Source organism: Anoplopoma fimbria, chromosome 21, assembly GCF_027596085.1.
Source record: "Anoplopoma fimbria isolate UVic2021 breed Golden Eagle Sablefish chromosome 21, Afim_UVic_2022, whole genome shotgun sequence".
NCBI lineage: Eukaryota > Metazoa > Chordata > Actinopteri > Perciformes > Anoplopomatidae > Anoplopoma > Anoplopoma fimbria.
In genome coordinates this window covers 17886309-17902951 of record NC_072469.1, presented here as the reverse complement: position 1 = coordinate 17902951, position 16643 = coordinate 17886309, and the positions used below count along the sequence as shown (strand labels likewise).

Below are 16643 nucleotides of genomic sequence, written 5' to 3'. Positions count from 1 at the left end.
GGAGAGAGATTCTCACTTATATTCTGCACATATAGCAAACAAAACAACTCTCTTTCTCTTTCACCTACGCACACACACACACACACACACACACACACACACACACACACACACACACACCACACACACACACACACACACACACACACACACACACACACACACCCACACACACACACACACACACACACACACACACACACACACACACACACACACACACACACACACACACACACACACACACACACACACACACACACACACACACACACACACAGAGAGACAAAGAAAGTTTCAATCTGGTTATCAGCCATGGTCTCTTGGCTACAGGGCTTGTGGGATACCCCTGCTTCTTGGCAGTCATTTCTAACACAAGCTGGAAAAACAGGCTTCGGGTTTTTGTGTGTGCGTGTCCATGCTTCTGAGTCATTTTTTTGTTTTTATATGAGTGTGAGTGTATTTTTGTGAGGCATGTGCATTTTGATATGGGTTTTTGTTTGTGTGATAACTTGTGTCTGCATGCCTCTGCTTGCATGCACATTTCCTCGTGTGTGCAGAATGAAGCAGGCACAAACAGAGCTATAAATAGATAGAGACATTGAAAACGACAATCAATTGGAGAATAAAAAACATAAAAGACAGATCCAGCTCAGACTTGACATGCATGGTTTCTAAAAAATGTATCCACTCTTTTTGACTTTTTGTACGTGCAACAAAAGGATTACAGAATGTTTTAATGCAGGACTTTTTTGGGGCTGTTACTTCATTTTTAATCAAAGGCAAAGATAAATTTTAGATTTAAATGTGACTGTATAAATGACAGAATGGCAAAGTCTAAAATTTAAACATGTTCTATTCTTTCATTTTATTTGGGCTAAATTGCCTCAGGGGCACAAAAAAATCTTTAACATTTTATATCGTGTTACTCCGACACTGTCATCACACTGTACAGAGACTTTTCATATTTTTTTTTTTCAGCGTTATTGTAATTCAGTCTTTTAAAAATCAGTAGCTTTTTGGCAATTTTGAGAACTTGCATTGTATATCATAGGACTACAGAAAGGCATACTTCAATTTGTGCCATCAGACCATTATAACACAATTTAAATGATTAGGGTCATGATATCATTTCTGAGGCAAAGTTTAAAAAAAGGATATCCGTTTACATCTCACTTACTCGTTTTCCTAAGAAATACCACATGCACTTCTTACTGCTGTTTTTACTGCCTCCTGTCTGGGCTTTCAGGTCACCTCTTACCTTTAATTACCTCCATCTGTCCATCCCTGCATCCCTCCATCCATATATTCATTCTTCATATGCTACCTTTTGGCTCCTAAATTAGAACAATTCAACTAAAGTACAAAAGCACCGGTCTTAACCACTTGGGTGAGATTTTATTTTATCACAATTAGGACAATGTTAGGATGTTGATCACACAAGTGCTGGCATTTCCTAAACCTTCTCACCTGGGAATCCAAATGTGCAAATTATTCTCAGGCACATGCACGGCTTCGTAAACATACATTTGGCATCGGCATAACTTATATAGTAGGAAAAGATTGCTGTGACCGTCGAGTTGTTATCACAGGTTTACGATTCTGATCCAAATGTATAGTTTTTATCTCTGTTGTGCATCTAACCAAAATATTTGCCTCCACCTGTAACTCCTGTTTACTCCCGCTGCCTGTCTCCCTCTCTCTCTTCCATTTCATGTCTCTCTCTCTCTCTCTCCCATAATCCATGCTGTCATCAACAGATTCAGATTTAAGCTTGCATTTCCTCCTAGAGGCCACTGAAGATGAAACGTTGCCGCTAGTTTGGCTCATAAATGTCTCACTAAGTGCTGATGTGCCAGGAGCCCTCCTTAACTGGTTGACTGTTGCCTTAGCAGCCTTCTTTGCAATACCAACACACACACTCTGCCATTTTGGCATGACACATGACTTAATCCTAAAAAAAGCAGATGGGTTGGTTTTAGATTTGATTTCTCAAGAGATAATATCATTGGTATGCATGATGTTAAAGGAGGGGGGGGTAACCTTCCTGCCAGCGCTAAGAATGCTGAAAGGCAAAAAGAGGAGACTTACTAATCCCCACCTGCTTGTCAGGAGATTTTCACGTACCTGCTAAGGGAGCCAGCCACTGGAAGAAATCTTGGAACTGAGTCGATGTGATCATGTGCATATGTGTGTATGTTTGCATGTTGCACAAAGAAGCTAGTTTCTATAGAGTTGTTAGACAGAAACGGCCACACACAAGCTCACAATACAGACATCTGCGTCTGAACACCACCCATGCTGACTCACCTGTAGTTCTGCACTATAAAATAACATCACTTCCTTTTCCTGTTATAAAAAAGAAACATGAACACAACACTGAGCAAGCTCAAATTAAACCATTGAAGACAAGCGCTAGAAAAAAATTAGTAAGTGCAAGATTATTTCGTGAAAGAATCATCAAGGTCCATTAGAAGTTGGACTGGGCATGAAGATCCTATCTTTTTAGACATCTGTATCCTTCTTTCTGCTGTTATAATGTTCACTTGGCCAGCAACAGGGTCGACACAGGCACACAGGTGGAAAAGGAAACAGAGAAGAAGAATAGCTGTTGCGTATATCACTAAATAAAGTAATATTTACATGAGTGTGCCCCTACATTTACCACCTCCATTGAGAAACTCAAAAGCACTCAATCAAGATTTTGGTGTAAAATGTGTTTGCAAAGTTATTGGAAACAGCTCTGTACCGCTGCCCTCCGCCCCTTTAATAAACCAGGTTAGTCTTCTCCTTGACTCAAGTTGTTTAATGACCATAGCTAATGCCGCTGTGCTCTCCCCTCTCTTTGTCTTGTCTGTGTAGCCAGCCTAATCGCTGCTGACAGTCAGCTTTGCTCTTTTATTAGCTCTGCGTCGCTTGCAATCAGTGACAGTGAAGTCAGGCAGCAGGAAGGGCTTGTGTGAACTCAACACCCACTCGGACTCGATGCTTAGATTTGCACACAAACACAGACACACACACACATACAAATGTGTACGTGCACTTTCACAAATAAACCTTCATTCTTCTTAAGCCATGTCACCAAACACCTGACCTGCTCAGTCACGTGTATATATATTTGCTCACATGCATAAATTCCAAAATGCAAACACAGGCATGCATGTAGGCACAAGCACATGTTTCTCGACACATAAAAATAATGGAACAACCACAACTAGGCTGTCACTGGCCTCACTGTATGTGGGTCAGGCCCATGCAAAGCTGTATTGATTTTTTGGGCCGTGTGTGCGACCGTGTGCCGCCACGTAAAAAAAAAAAAAAAAAAAAAAAAAGGCTGACTGCTAATACGACAGCTAGCGAGCATATCTAAAAACACACACACTCATTCACAGACGAGAGGTTCCACAGTTTGCTAGCCTTCTCTTGTCAGTGCCCCACGAATTGGCAGACAATGGACTTGTTTGATAAAGAGGAGGGCTGACATTCGAACGGGCAATTTGTGAGCGACGGGGCAGGAGAGAGGGATGGGGGGGCGGGAAGGGAGGGTCAGGAATTTGCCTCACTCCCTTTAAAGAATGTAGCGTCACCCATATGTCCGTCTGCCCTGGTGCATACTCGGTGGAGTGGAAGGGCAGGGATGCGAGAGTGCTCGCTCCCTTTTGCTTTTCTCTCTCTATTTCCAGTCTACTTTGCAGGGCTGACGAGCCTTTCTCTCCACTCTGGTGCAGAGCTAATGCTGTTTTGTCTATTGCATTAAACCATGCAGTGGCCATTTAGGACACAATGTAGGCCACAGCAGGGAGAGAGATGGCTTTCAAACCTGTGCCGTCCATAGTTGAGGTCAGAGCACAGATAGCACGGTCACAGTGAAATATGTCCCAACAAGCTGAAATGCCGCTCATCCTGAATGGCCAGCACCCATCCTTCCTTCCAGAAAACGTGCCGCACGCTCCATTTAAGTGCTTTTGAACGAGCCCTTATTAATCCCCCTAACTGCAGGTTTGCACCTCATATTTACCACAGCTGACCTTTTGACCTTAGCCACTGGCTAACATCTAATGTTGAAAATTGGCTAATTTGTGAAATGGCAGAATTTGGGGGTAAAGACCACTTAGAGCTAATGGCTGGCTCATCTGAATATAAGCGCCATGCTTAGGGGAGGGCAAGCGCGGGGCAGCAGTGCTACCAGTGTTGGTGAGGTGTATTTGCAAGAATTGCCCATCCGAAAGAAGCCAGATATTTCTCCCCCGAACATCAATCTGAATAGCTAAGACTTTCACTGCCTCCATTATCTCACCATTCGTTATCCTTGTATGCTGTAGGCTTTTTCTCAATTACAGCCATTTATGGTTTCTGGAGTAATTACATCAAACTCGAGCCAGTTACCTGTAAGGTGTGTTCTACTGTAAATTAATTTGGAAGTTTCTGTCTTACTTCCTTTTCATTTGGTAGTAATGGGCTGTACTTGTTCTTATGCAAGACAACCAGAGGGCTGAATGGATTCTGAGGCAGGAAACTGACCTCATGAGGGAGGGAGACAGAATTTCAAGAGTTCAGAGCAATTTCCATTAAAGCCGGGAGACAGAACATGATATGTGACAAACGATGCCAGACAAGCATATTGTGCCAAGCCGGTACATGCATGCAGAAAGTAGATTATTGCGCTCTGTCATGTACAAAATAATTCAACACATCCTTAATATAATAATTTTGCTGTAAACTGTTTGATTGTTTTATCTTATATTTTACATTTTTTATTTAACTTTTTCATCAAAGTATACTAGATTTTTTTGTAACCTATATGTTAAACATACAGTACAAAAAATGGTCAGGAGCCACTTTTTCAGTTTCATGTAACGGATTCTGCAGCCTACAATTTGAATCGTAGTATTATCAACTTAAACTGTTTGGTTGCCAAATAAAGGCGTTTTCATGAAGCATTTACAAAATACATGCAAGGAGTTACTTACATGTAACTTGCCTATTAATGTTTTTGACTTGAGTTAACTTTATTTTTTTAATTTGATCAGGCATTAATGTGTTTTCCTGCCTGATGAAAAATAGTAATCAGCGAATAGGAAATTGTTGAAATGATATTTTAATTGATACAACATATTTTCTCTGAAATTACACAAGAAGTGTGCACGATTCCAGCAATATATGAGAAAACTAATTTATTCCTCTACTCACTGTAATTTGAGTATTGGATGTTACGCTATCTCTGTTACCTTCAGCATATTTAGCCAGCCCTTCATTTGCACTCGTCGTTAAGGCTAACAGCTTATTCAGCCTGTTTATGGATGGCCCCTCAGAGCTAAATTAATAGAAGAGGCTTTGGGGACCAGAGAGGAAAGTCATAAGCAAGACTGTAATGCTCATTTGCAACGTAGAGGCTAATTACCAATTTGCCACTCTCCAATCTTGTTTCATAATACGTTCACGGCTCAACTTCTTTTGTGTTTCGGTGCCTGCGAGCGATGAATGACTTTTATAAAACAGAGGATGCTTTGCTTCTGTCTTTATAACTTCATGTGCTGGAGATATTGAGCTCTTAGACTTGCTCCACGCAGGCCCACATCTAACACTCGCTCATGTGAGAATGCTGCTGTGATTGCCTTCAGCTTTGACTGCGTTCTCTTTGGTTACATTTTTTTTTTGTCTTGCAGAGAAAGAGAGAGATAGAGTGGACATAAACATTGACGGGAGAGTGCGCAAATTGAACACCAGTCATCACTCTAAGATACTCCCCAATGATAAAGCTTCAAAAGGAGCTTAATTGAGATTCAGAAAAGACGGAGGAAAAATAATTTAGTATTTTGTAATTCTTTTAAATCTATAAACTATATTTGTAAACTATACACTATGCAAACCTTGACTATATTGTAAGGCATATTGTACTGCATACTTCAAGAGAGTGCGCAAAAACTGTCATATCATTTTGATCATTGATTACAAAAAGTAGTTCTTATATCTTTAGGAATTATAGGTACTTATTAGTTGAACTGAAAAAAACAGTAAAGTCCTGCAAGTGCTTTGAAACAGTTACATAATAAACCACAAAATCTAATGCAAAGTGCAGGATTTACACTATGTCAACAAATCAGTCGGAGAATCTGATCTTGGAGAGATGTCGAGCTAAAATGTGGAATAAGACGCAGGCTACAAAAGATTCATTCTGACTTCATTCATCCCTTGCATTAACACTAACTCTGCCTTTTATGTACTTTTCATGACTGTTAATGCCGTTCATCTCACAGCAAACAGAGTGTATACTAACAAAGTCTGTGGATTATCTGGCTTTTGAAACAGCATTCTTAAAAATCCAACAAGTATTTTGGGTCTTCAACACTTGCATTCAGTTTTATGTGTACCATAAAAGAATGTGATAAATATTATGTGTGAAAACTAGACAATTATATTGTAGAACATAGGTCCTTTTCACAACTTGTCTGGTCCGGACTTTCTGACTTTTCAGTTTGATCGGACTCTCTCTCTCTTAATCCCTGAAGTGACTTGGAAATTTAGCGAGAATAGAAAAGACTGACTATAGTGCGAAAAGAGATAATCTGATGAACCATATAAGGACAAAACAGTGATTCATTGCTGAACTTGAAAAAAATATTTATTAGTACCTGTTGGTAAGAAAAACAACTACGCCGGTCGCTGACCTCCATGAGGAGTTCACAGGTGTGTGACCTGTTCTGGCTGTGTTCTTTATTCTGAAAGAAAATAAAAGAAGAAAAGTATAAGAAATACTAGAAAAAACAGTGGAAAATACTCCTTCTCTTCAGAATTACTTTATTGTTCTTAAACTAATGTGCTGCAGCAGGTTACAGTGAGTATAGCAGTCCCTCATTAAGTAGCTGAGTTATACTGTTCTGCCCAAAACAAATATAGGCTAGCTAGAAAATGCTAAAGGCAATAATCTATTTGCCTGAAGCGCATTCATGCTGTGAAGATTGCAAAAAAACTACAATACACTTGTTCAACATATTGTGTAACAATGCAAGGACAGTGGATTATTTGTGGATTAGCATTAGGCCAAAACTACCGACAGTACTGTACTGTTTCACTGATGCATTAGATCTTCTGATGACAAATGTTAATTCGTAACTAAGTCAAAATATTAAAATATGAAACATCCAGTGGGTTAAATGAAGCAAACACAGAAATACAGTGTTACCTCAGTTAACTTCCACATCATAATGTGTCCTTCCTTTGCCGGTGCGTTAATATGTCAGTGCACACACAGTAGTAAACTTAGTGTTGAATCATTAACTGTAGGAAATAGATCATTAAAAGTTCAAAGGAGATCTAGGTTAAACTCACAGAGTGAACATTACACCCTTTAAAAAACTTAAAAGGCAAGAGGCAGAGGACACAGTCTATGAATAGTCCAATGAGCTTGCTACTGCCCTAAGGGTCAGCGTTGCATGTCCATTGAAGGCAGGCTGAGTGGAGTTGGTCATTGAAGGCATTTACATTTCAAACATTCTCCTAGATATTAAGACAGATGTGTGGGTTAGCTAGTGACCTGGGAGACCAGGGTTGAATCCAACAGGAATCCGACGTGGACAAACAGGCTTACATTCTCGTCACTCATCACTAAACGAGCACTATAGTTTAATTCCTAATTTTGAACATTTTGAAAGTAAGCACAACATATTGAAAAATGATCGGCTGTTTTACATAAGCTAAAACTCTTAATCATTGTTGGATATGTAGTTGTTACTGATCACACTGATGCTGCAACGCTACTGCAATGAATAACGGTTTTATCAAAAAGTACCAGGAAAAGAGAAACTTACTCTATGTAGCTGCTTCACAATAAATTATGTCAAGGTATATATTTTGCCTTTGGCAGTATCAAATGTTTTGCATTCAGAAAATGAGAGTGCAGAGTGACAGGAAATGTAAGGGCAAGCAGACAACAAGTGTAACCGGCAACACACCAACAATGACTATTGTAATTAACTGCAAACTAATTTCTCATATTCATGGACTACTGTATTGCCTTTATACAAGCCCTTTAAAGAAAGAAGTCCAGTATTTAATGCGTAATTACAAAAAGCAGTTTTATTTTCCTGTAAACAATTTGATTTGGCTGGCAAAATACATACTCAAATTTAGATTCTTAAGACTTTCTATTTTTAAAGCATTTAAATGAATTGGTCTAACATCCTCGGACATGTTAATAGTGTTTTTATAGGTGAACTTGTGACAGACATGGCTGAAGAGCCCTTATGGCGCACGACCAGGCAACGCCACCACGTGAGGAGACAACGCGCAGGCCGTGGTTACGTCATTTTCAGGTGTGAGCACCTCGCCCAGGGAAGCTCTGTCAGGCTTCACCGTTATTCAGAATCAGCAACGTCTGGTATGTAAATGTATCGTGCAGTGTTTTTTTCTGAAGTAGAAGTACAAAGTAAGAATAGTATACAGTTAAGTTGCAAATTTTCATTGCTTTGGTGGGCCTTTTGTTAGTTAAAATTACTTGATTAGATAGTCTGTAGTTCAGGGCCCTTTTTAGTTAGGGGCTCCAGGCAGTTTTCTTGGCCTATTCCAATCAAAACGATTCTGATTATTGTTATTTTTTTTTTAAAAGAACTATATAATTGATGGCATGGCTCAAAACTAACTTTTTCTCACCATCGTCCCAGAGCTGATTTCAACCATTCCAAAGTTAGTTTAAACTGTCAGAAATTCTAAATGTTATCTCTTTACTTTGTCCTAGAGATTGAAGTGGTTATTTGTATAACACACGCCATTCAAATGATTAGGAAATAAATGATTGTATTTTCCGTTAAATACTTGCTATGATAAAAAAAATATATATATATTTTAATTTTTATATTTTATATTATAAGCCACTTAGAGCTAGAACTAGGAAGTTCAACAGATCATAATTCCCTCTATAATATCTAATTAGCTGTATTGCTGTGAAAACATTTCCTTCAATCAACTGTATTTACTCAAGTAGCCAAAAAGTACATCTTACAAGATTAACGTTACATTTGAACGCATCATGATTGCCTGATTATAAGGCTATCATCCTTTGCTGAATAATAATTTTTACTGAGTAGAGCTCGAACACATCGTAATCAAGCCAATGCAACGTCAGTTAATGTGAGCTGTTTGCTCTGTTGTAAGCTGGACTGTGCTATAGAGAGACCCTGTGCTGTTGGCAGACGGACATGTCACTGCGGTCTTGCTCTGAGCACCATGCATGGGAATGAATTACAATATATTAACTGTCTAACTTAGTTTTTACGTTACAGTCCGTGCCGCTGCGTGCCAAGGTACAACTATTTTGTATCAGTAGTGCTGGAGAAAGCTGCAAGCAGAAATACACAACTCTTTCGGGAACCAGCAGCTCCTCTTACTTCACAACTCTGTGGCGATGAATGACAAAGTTTAGTTAGCAGATTAAGTTGTTCACCATCCATCATCAAGTTTATAGGTCACTGGTAAAAAAAAATGACAGAATTTACTCTGTCCTACAAGTAGAAACACAGCAATCTAAAGACTGCCAGGTTTTAGTTACTACAACTGAAACTACTGCGCCTATTACAGAAACAAACTTAAAATGTCATCACACCACCTCTAGGGAATTCAAACTGTTGAGTAGTTAGGGGCGCCTATAATCACCCTGCTTTTCAGCAAATGACAGGCATGAAACATATGCTTCATTGTCAAGTCAAAGAAGACGAACAGAGCTGCAAAGTAATTGAATTAAATTGGCTGGAAAAACACCTCATTGTAAACTTTTATTGGAAGGAGAGAAAAAGCAGATGCAAATTTGATTGTATACAGCCTTATTCTTGATTAAAAAAAATAGTAGGAAATCTCTCACAGCCACTGGACGGACATGTTTGAGGCTTTGGTGCTTCATATTGATCATATTTCAGCAGTTGAATTAAGAAAGCTATTTTATTTTTTATTTTACTATGTCAGTATTGTAAGCATTACTAGAATATTTGAATTGATGAGCTAAACAAAGCATCAGAATGGCCATCAATATCTCCCAGCTTTACATATTATTTTTCATGTATCATGAGTCACCCAAGTGTTGTTCCTGCAATAAATAGAGACCATCTCATCTGTCCGCTCATTTCATTTCATGCCTTTAAGACTGTATTTCATATCACGTCCTTTACATACCGACCCTTTGAGCCACTGTCACACCACCGCCTGTGGCCTCTTGATCTTTAAAATGGATCACAAGACCTTCCTTATGCGATGACATCACCCTGTCTCAGAATGAATGACAAAGAAAGAAAGAAAATGTATTTATAGTGCAAAGTTTCATTCCGACAATTGTCTAATTTCCTCAAGCGCTTTATGGGTGAACTCGCAGTCAGTGTACTCATCAAAGGGGCAGATTCACTGCCTGTCACATGGCGCATAATAAATCCTTGTCATAGAGGAGTCACTTGCATGCGAGATGCCCCTTGTTGGTCAGCAGGATGTTTCTCAAACACTCCCCCCTTACTCTCAATTTCTCTGAGATCATGCCCTAATGATGACCCTAGGCCCACTTTTAATCACTATTTGCATTGCCCTTTTAAAAATTATTCCACTCCTCTGCACAATTTTAACTGTAGAAGCATGAGATGGATTCCTGTGATTGTTAAATGCCTAATAGACACAATCTTTTGGGGCGACATCAGTTTTTTAATCACAAGATATGATGCACTGAAAGGAAATGTAGAAATATTGGATTCTATGACTTTTCCTTATGCTGTATCATGCAAGGGAAGCTGACTTCCACAGCACCTTCTCCCAAGTTTGATTGAAGCAAAGTTGAGGCTTCACATAGAAGCCTTTCTTTTTTTTTTTCTCTTCTTAAATGTCACTCACTCCCACTCTTACAAGGCTGCACGAACTCTGTGGTCAAAGAGAAACCAAAGCAAGTGCGATAGAAATAACTTTAACCAAAAAGTCAAACTAAATGACACAGACTGCTGATTGGAAGACCAGAGTCCAGAAACAACTATTTTTGACAAGTAGATGCGGTAGTTTTTCTGACAGAACTACACTTATGTTTCAGTGAGATACAAGAACACATCTTATGTTGTTATTAGCAATACATTTAATGATGTGTCAATTGTACAATTGTATTCTTGAAAAGAATGGCGGATGTTGTTAGCCGGGTGTGTGTAAATATGCAAATATATATAAATGACTTGATTTGACCTTTGCCCTTTTGAAATTACATTTTTAAGATTTAACATATTCTCCCTCTATGAACTCAGAGATTTCTATGCTCAACATGTTTCTAGTGCTGCAGCACCACATTCATGTTTGAGTAATCTACATGTGAATAATAAAGTAGCCTTCAAGGTTTATGTATTTTCCCCTTCACAGGCGGTGTTATTAATAGCCTCATCTTTCTTGCCACCTAAAATACAGGATGAAATATTTTGACATGTTCATAGCAGAGGGAGGGAGGTCCAGGCCAAATAAACATTTGTTTTAATTAATCATTAGATTGTGAATTAAAGGTAGCTTTACAGCCCACTAGCCTTTTCTCTTTAGCTCTGACATCACCTTGAGTCAGAAGTCTGCCCCCGTTAGTCACATCTGTATCTATTTAGGGAAAATCTTTACAGAGATACATTATTTTTTGAGCATTGAAAGATGAATCTCTTGTGTTTTCTTTGACCTTGTGAGCAAACTACAAAAAGTGGAGCAATCGATCGCTACCCTCTGAAGATGCTGCAATATTATATTTTGGAATGAACAGAGAGAGAGAGAGAAAAAAAAAATAGAAGTCAAGCCAGATGAACAGCTGTATTGAGATAAACCGTCACCCCATATGCTGAGGGAAAACAATCTCTGCACATTATGGAGAGAGGAGATGAAAAAAAAATACACTTAATCAACTAACATTGATATTACTTCTGGCAATTAGGGGCATGCTGGTAATGATATGAGTTTTCAGCTGTAAATAATTATGCTGCCTGCGGGCCATACTTTAATTCTCGGCTGTATCTATAAACAATAATCAAACCAACAGCAGCGGGCTAAAAGTTGGAGATGTGCGGCTTGCAGCGCAGCGGCTGAGGAGCTTATTGGAGCCCTGTGGTGATGCCAGGAGTCAGGGTCACCTTCAGGTGCTCTCTCATCTGCACACCAGCGCGCTAATGCACAACTCTATTGATCAGCATGTATGCAGCAACACACAACAACAACACACACACACACACACACACACACACACACACACACACACACACACACACACACACACACACACACACACACACACACACACACACACACACACACACACACACACATGCAGGTACACACAAAGCACACAGATATGAGCTCACATTCAATAGCATAAACAAAGACACAGGGTTACACGCATGATACTTCATAAGCACTTACACACATGCTGTATACATACACATCAGGGTACTGGGATAGTAGAGATACGCTTTGAGCAATGCATTCATATATAAATGTATTTATTTATTTGTTATTCTCCCTTTTAGCTGATTAGTCGACTAATTTGTTGTTTTGGTCTTAAGATTTGATTAGTTGTTTTTTATGCTTTTTTTTATGCTGAATGACTTTCCAAGTGATGAATTTCCAAGAAAATTCTGACCACATCTCTGGTAAACACAAGATTTAGGGGTGCTTTTTGCATGTTTCTTTGTGGAGGAATTCAGTCCTGCAGATCTGTCAATTAAATCAACTATCGATTTGTTGACACAATCCTATGAGTGTTAATTGAATAACTTCTTAAATTTGAGGATAGTGCTAATAAATATGAATATATATGTGTATAGTATCAGTTGGTTGTTATAATTACATTTTGTGATTTACCAAAAAATAACACAGCTAGAATCGCTAAACTGTCGAGAATATAACTTTAACATTACCTTATATAACTTTAAGGCAATGCAACTTGCCTTTGCCAAACTTCAAACTAAACATGCTTACCATGGCTGTTTACTGTACGGCTGCTGCTAGTATGTGACAGTTAAAAAAAAGAGTAAAGACAGAAAATAAACTTATAATACAAGAGGGAGACTTGACAGCTAACTTTTACTCACTGTCAAACAGGAAGCGACAGCCTGCTGATGTACAAGGACTAAGATGAAGTGCATAATTAAGGAAACGTATGAAAGCCGGCACTGGGCCTGAGATTAATTAGGAGCGTGTCAATAGCCTGATCAATATGCGATTAACTAATGACACATGGCCCAATGAGGGCTATTGATCTGCTCCAAGTCTGCTGTGTTAATAGGTTGAAGCCGACATTCAATGGGGAAAGCTGACAGAAAACTGTGGGGAGAGTTTTGCAGCTTGCAGGACTCATGGCCCTGAACACAGCAACGTCAGAAATGTCCCCTCAGTCATAAGTAGTCAAGTCACATTCGTTTAACGTGTTCTCACGAGAATTCCAGTGATTGCTGTGACCACAACTCAACTTCTTCGGCTTTGCTAGAATTCCCATCCTTTTAGTGATAATTAAAAATGACCCCAAAGGATCCCCCTATCCAAAAAAAAAAAAAAAAAAAAAAAAAAAAAAAAAAGGACTCAATCTAGATTAATGGTGATAGAATGGCCAACATCATAAGTTAGCCCCCTTTATGATAATGATTGTAATGATAATAATGAACACTTGGATGAAGGATGAACAATCCCCTGTCCTGGAGTTGAATCCCTATACAGGTTAATTAGGTAAGATAACATCATTAGCCACTCTCATGCCTGCACGGAGAATTAATTGGATAAAATGGAGATTTAGGTCTATATTTAATCGCACAAACGATCAACGACAGCTTAGCCAGGTAATGGGAGGTCCAAATCGCTGGGCATCTTATTTAGATCACATTTTAGCAGTTTAACGAGCAAAAACAAAGATCCCAGTGGTTTGTAACATAGGTGCGGTAAAGATCCACTTGGCATGCACCGTACTGATTAAAATGTGCATTAATGATGTGTTATTGTGCCTTGTTAACTTCTGATTGTTTTCAGCATTGTGGGATAATCAAGGAGAGCACCAATCATAAACGTGATATAAAACATAACAATAACTTCATCTTTCAAATAGAGGACTGACAAAATGAGGACTATTTATTCCCATTACGCATAAAGCAATCTCTCTTCCTCAGTTGAAAAGGCCACCAATGGCCTGATGGCTTTGCAGTCATAAATAAAGCACAGTCTGGCTTTGTTTGTTCACGGGGATGAATTAGACGTAGTTCGTGATCTGATCTAAGGGGGACATTAGTGTTAATAAGCCTTCTGCCAAACGTGAGCCGGCCAATCCGCCGGGCGTTTTCTACCTATTCTTCACAGCAGCTGCAAAGCTTGCTGGGTCGTCTTTGGCTTGGAAATCCGTTTGTCTGCAGTTCACTCTAAATAATGCATGGGGGGAACTTTTGTGTGAATTGTCATATCCTGCATAGTAGGTGTTTACAAAGCAGGGTGAGTACTTTACCTTCAGTTTGGGGGAGTTCGTTGTTGCAGGCACAGAAAGGTGATAAGGCAGCCTGTTTTACCAGCAATGCATATCTGGCTCTGGTCAAACAATAAGTGAGCATCTCTTTGAAGGAAAGCTATGCCACACTCCCCATTAATAATGAAACAGCATTTAAAACACAAAAGCAGTGATAGCATCTGGGAGATGAGATCGACACAGATGAAACTTTATCTTGGCACAACGCAACGGTTATAGTTTTGGTAATGGCACGCGTTAGACTGTCAGATATCTCTCCTTCCACAAATTTAAATACACACAGTTCTTGCTTTTATCATTCAAGTACCATTTACCTTTTGTTCAACCTAATTTATAACATACGCCATATCTAACAGTTACTCAGGTAGAAACCTGAGATCTAAATGATGTGTTTTATACATTTGTGGGGTGTATAATCTAATTCAGACTGTCTCTTGTGCTCTTTGTTTCAGTGAGTGAAAGTGAACATGAGGCAGTTACCTGAGACTATGTGTACATGCATGTCTGTGTTGTTAGGGACCGCGTCATCATCACCTTGACGACGGAGGTGTAGCTGACCATGAAGAGGAAGAATTCGGGCGTCATAAGGTAAAACACCATTTGATTCTTAACAAAAACAACATGCATGTATACAGTTACTAATATAATGTGCTAGTTATTTGAAATATATTTGGCTTCTAACCCAGTAGGATGAAGTTACATTCTTAAGTGAAAAGGGTACTTAGAGAGGCATAACCTGAGCAATGTACCCCTAATTCCCATAAATAGAATGTAAAAGACTTGCATGAATACAATCAAAAATACTACGTTAGTGCACCTTAAAATGCAAAGAGTACATTTAGAGTGAACATGCATGCAAAACGTCTCCGCTGCCTATTGAAAAAGAAAGTCTGCCCTTTTTTTCTGCCCTTATTGTCAGCTGTGTGAACTCTATGTCTTAAGGGAGACTGGCTGTTGTAAAACATTAAGAAAAGGCCTCTGTCCACAAGCAAATAAAATAGTCTTTGGTGCGCGGCGCCCTGTCCCTCTGTGACTATTGAATTACATCCCTTATCCGTGTTCGCTGAGAAAAAAAAAAATGTCAGGCAAAGATTTCAGGTCGCACTATGCCATAGAAAAGGGGAAGTGGCTTGTCTAGTGCAACACAGACCCCACTGTCGTTCTGGATTAAGGGTCGATTGAGCTTAGCTGACTAGATGACAGAGGAGATGGTCATTCTCAGGGCAGGAGAGGGAGATGGAAAAACATATAGTCGCAGGTCAAATAAAGTGGCATGTCATTTTGGAGGACCAATGTACATACTTGCTTTTTTTTATAACTAGTAGCTCAGTCTTTTGGTTTATACTGTCATTATTTGTAGACTTTGAGGAATATTAAATAACTATCATTCATTATATCCGTTTAAAAAAGGGGATTGGTGGGGTGGGGTTGGGGGGGGGGGGGTCTCACAGAAGGCCACACAGCCATTGATTAAAGGAGGTACACCATGACTTTTGCATAATTTTGAAAACCCTAAAATTCTTGTTTTTGCAGAAATAAGTTCTAGAAAAGAAGTCATGTACAGGCATGTTGCTGAGATAACAATAATCAATTGACAGCAGTTTTGTCTTTCTGCGGATAAACTCTAACCACAGACGCTTATTGCTGGCACGTTGCTGAGATCAAACAAGGAAACAGTGCTGTGGCATTTACGGGTCAGAAACTAATACATTTGAAAGGAAAGCCTGTATTTTGCTGCATGCTGGCTGGTGTTGGCAGTGCATACTTGCACGGGTGTATTGCTTATAAAGTCTGTGAAAGAACTTTACACAGCAGTGAACTTGAACATGACTCTTATTGGATTGGTACTAACTGAAGTCCAGCAAGTCCATCACACTGTGTAGGACTTTAGGGGTTTCTTGCATGTACTGTGAAAAAAATCTGCATTCGACTTTTTGACAGAAAGCCTGAACCCTACGCTGAAAAGTGAGTCAGTCATTTATGTGGTTAACAATGTTGTTGGCCAGCTCATTGGTTAGGGAGCCAGTATTTGGCAGGATGCGTGCAGTTTTAACAACTAATGTACTTATTTTTCTCACAGCATCACATTTTTACAGCCTGTATAAAACATTCACACACACACACACACACACATGCTCACGCATCCCTATTAGTAACTCAGGAA

The 16643-nt window shown here is 39.2% G+C and overlaps 1 protein-coding gene across 1 annotated transcript in view; it reads left to right on the top strand.

Moving 5' to 3' along the window:
* Positions 1 to 15026: 15026 nt before the first annotated feature.
* ofcc1 (orofacial cleft 1 candidate 1) overlaps positions 15027 to 16643 on the top strand; it is a 79943-nt gene continuing 78326 nt past the window's right edge. Inside the window, exon 1 of the mRNA XM_054623414.1 lies at positions 15027 to 15067. The gene's annotated coding sequence lies outside the window, so the exon portion shown is untranslated. The remainder of the gene's footprint in view (positions 15068 to 16643) is intronic.